We start from the raw sequence: 3,777 nt of genomic DNA on the forward strand, positions 1-3,777 counted from the left end.
CCGTGGTCACAGGAAGCCATGCTGGCAGAAGGAGAAGAAAGCTGCACATTTGGGGTACTGTGGTCACAAGAAACCATGCTGGAAGTGTGGGGAGAAGTTGAAAGTTGTGATATAGCAGTAATGGAGGATACAGAGAACTTGTGACCTCGCCTCCACTGCCCTCTTGATTCCCTCTTCAATTACTGCATCGTCCACTTCATCAAGATGCGAAACCATTGGTGGTGTGGGATTTGAAGCCCTTAGGAGTGCCAGTTCCTTGGCAATGTGTCTGTCCTTGGCTTTTTGAATGTGTAAAGCCTATAGGTTTCTGAAATTGTAGAACAATGTTTTATGGAGTAAAACATATTATATATTGAAGTGTTATATGTCAGTATTTCTATTTACTTTCACTGCCATCCACATTCAAAACTTTGGGTACGAAGTGCTGTCTGCAGGATGAGCTGCACTAAATAAATTCAGCATTTCTGACTGCACAATAACCGAAAAGGGACCTCACACACACCATAACCTGGGAAGAACCATAAAGCACTGCGGTATTATTCACTGGAACTTGGAAGACATCCAAGTCATCAGACTAATACATATCTATAAACCCAGTTTCTACATTTAAATCCCTTTGCTGAAAATTCTGCGGACTTCCAGACTACCTGCAGCAACTGACACAATGATTATAGTGTCCTCCTCAAAACAGCAACACAAGTGCTTGTATCACATTCAGCTGCAAGTTAACAAGCACCAGAAGCACAACACATTTATATCAAACTGCTAACTTTGCCAGAGAAGCTAGGAGCTATCCATTTTCCTCCCATACAGACAAGACTACATTAATGATTAAACAAACAATGCTTTTAAATCTACATGGCTAAACATTTTAGTGTTTAACTGTTAATGTTACATGTAGTAATCTAATCTAATCTAAATTAATGTTTTTTATGTGACCATTCAATGATAGGATTCAGTAGTCGCACAGTTAGTCGCACAGTCCTTCCCAGCCTATACCTTATCACAGGTTAGACTTAGACTTAGACTTTCTTTATTTGTCATTTGGATTTTCATCACAAACGAAATTTCGGTACAGTGGCTCAAGCATAGCAGGAATTACCGACATATTCTTTATAAAAGAAAAAGTAAAAATATAATATATACACAAATAAATATGCAGTAAAAAGTACTTGAAAGTGAGGTAGTTTGTATAAAAAGTCAGTCAGCATATATACATATGTAATTATTATTGCACAGTGAGTATTTGTAATAAATAGTACTTTTGTGGATGTACAGAATATAAATATATTGCACAGTAAATAAATGGGCTGTAGTCCTGAGTGGTGTTTGTGTGGTTGAGGAGGGGAAGTGATCATGTAGAGTTAAGTAGTCTTATGGCATATGGAAAGAAGCTGTTTGCGAGTCTGGTTGTTCTGCACCGCATGCTGCGGAATCTTCTGCCAGACTTCAGCAGTGAGAACAGACCATGGTGAGGGTGGGAGGGGTCACTGGTGATGTTGTGGGCCCTGGTCAGGCAGCGTTTCCTTGCAATGTCCTGGAGAGGAGGGAGTGGAGTCCCAATGATTTTCTCCGCTGTCCTCACCACCCTCTGTAGTGATTTCCAGTCAGAGGCACTACAGGCCGCTGACCAGACTGAGATGCAGCTGGTCAGGATGCTCTCTATAGTTCCTCTGTAGAAGGTGGTGAGGATGGGAGCGGGTAGTTGTACTCTCCTCATCCGGCGAAGAAAGTGCATGCGCTGCTGGGCCCTCTTTACCAGAGTGCCAGTGTGATTGGACCAGGTTAAAGAGTCAGTTATCTGCACCCCCAGGAACCTGGTGCTGCTGACAATCTCCACTGCTACATTGTTGATGGTGAGAGGGGTGTGGCTGGGCCAGTTCCTCCTGAAGTCCACAATGATCTCTTTTGTTTTAGAGACATTCAGGATCAGGTTGTTGGTGTCACACCAGACTGCCAGGTGTTTCACCTCCTCTCTGTAGGCCTGCTCATCGTTGTTCGTGATGAGGCCCACTACTGTTGTGTCGTCTGCGAACTTCACAGTGTGGTTGGTAGTGGACCTGGCGTAGCAGTCGTGTGTCATAAGTGTGAACAGCAGCGGACTCAGGACACAGCCCTGAGGGGAGCCGGTGCTCAGAGAGATGACACTGGAGACGTTGTTTCCCACCCGCACACGCTGAGGTCTGTTGGTGAGGAAATCAAGCAGCCAGTTGCAGAGGTGGGTGTTATATCCAAGGGGGGCCAGTTTATTTATCAGGTGTTGTGGAATGATGGTATTGAATGCGGAGCTGAAATCCAGAAACAGCATCCGCACATGTGTGTTTTCCCCTTCCAGATGCTCCAGGCTCCGATGGACTGTGGAGGAGATGGCATCCTCTGTGGAGCGGTTGCGGCGATAAGCAAACTGGTACGGGTCGAATATTGAGGGGAGTCCAGAAACCATGTGGTCCTTTACCAGCCTCTCAAAGCACTTCATCATGATTGGTGTAAGTGCAACTGGGCGGTAGTCGTTGAGGGAGGAGGTTGTGTTGTTTTTGGGTAGCAGTACGATGATGGCAGTTTTGAAACAGGATGGTACCACAGCCTGGTGAAGTGATGTATTGAAAATGTCTGTGAGAACCCCAGCCAGCTGGTCAGCACATTCCTTGAGCACTCTTCCTGGTATGTTGTCAGGGCCAGCTGCTTTCCGGGCATTCACCTTCCTCAGGGTTCTCCGGACATCAGCTGAATCCAGGCGGAGTATCTGCTCACCTGGGCGAGGAATGGATTTTACTGCTGAGGTGGTGTTCAGTGCCTCGAACCTCCCAAAGTGTTTGTTCAGTTGGTTGAGGAAGCTAGTGTTGTTCTCACAGGAAGGGGTAGGAGCCTTGTAGTCAGTAATAGATTGGATGCCCTGCCACATCCGTCTGGTGTTAGTGGGGTCATTGAAAAGGTCCTGTATTTTTTGTCCATGAGCGCGCTTGGCCAGTCTTATAGCCCGATTCAGGTTGGCTCTAGCTGTTTTCAGAGCCACCATGTCACCCGACTTGAAAGCCTCATTTCTTGCTTTCAGCCTTGCACGTACCTCACTGGTCATCCAGGGTTTCTCATTTGCCCGGGTGGTGATAGTTTTTACCACGCTAACATCCTCCGAACATTTCTGGATGTATCCTGACACAGATTCAGCATACTCCTCAATGTCCACGGCAGCTGACTTAAACATGTCCCAGTCAGTAGACTCGAAACAGTCTTGTAGGGCATCCATGGCTCCTGCAGGGCAAATCCTCACCTGTTTCACAGTGGGCTTATCCCTGATCAATAGGGGCTTATATGCAGGAATTAGCATCACAGAGAGGTGGTCTGAGGAGCCGAGGTGGGGGCGGGGTGTTGCTTTGAAAGCCCCTTTGATGTTGCTGTAGATCAGGTCCAGCGTATTCTCGCCTCTCGTGGCAAAATCCACATACTGGTGGAAGTGAGGAAATACAGTTTTCATATTGGCCTGATTAAAGTCCCCTGCCACCATAAACACCCCCTCTGGATGTGCAGCTTGCAGGTCACTGATGGAGCGGTAGAGGACATTCATGGCATCTCTGGTGTTTGCACTGGGTGGAATGTACACTGCTGTGATGATGATAGCAGTGAATTCCCGAGGCAGATAAAAAGGTCTGCATTACACCGTCAGTAGTTCCACATCAGGAAAACAGTGACATGTGATCTTCTCTGCATTGCTACACCAGTTGTTGTTTATGTATATGCAGACCCCACCGCCCCGTGATTTGCCAGTGAGAGAGCTGTCTC

Source organism: Scatophagus argus, unplaced genomic scaffold, assembly GCF_020382885.2.
Source record: "Scatophagus argus isolate fScaArg1 unplaced genomic scaffold, fScaArg1.pri scaffold_36_ctg1, whole genome shotgun sequence".
In the NCBI taxonomy this organism is placed as follows: Eukaryota; Metazoa; Chordata; class Actinopteri; family Scatophagidae; genus Scatophagus; species Scatophagus argus.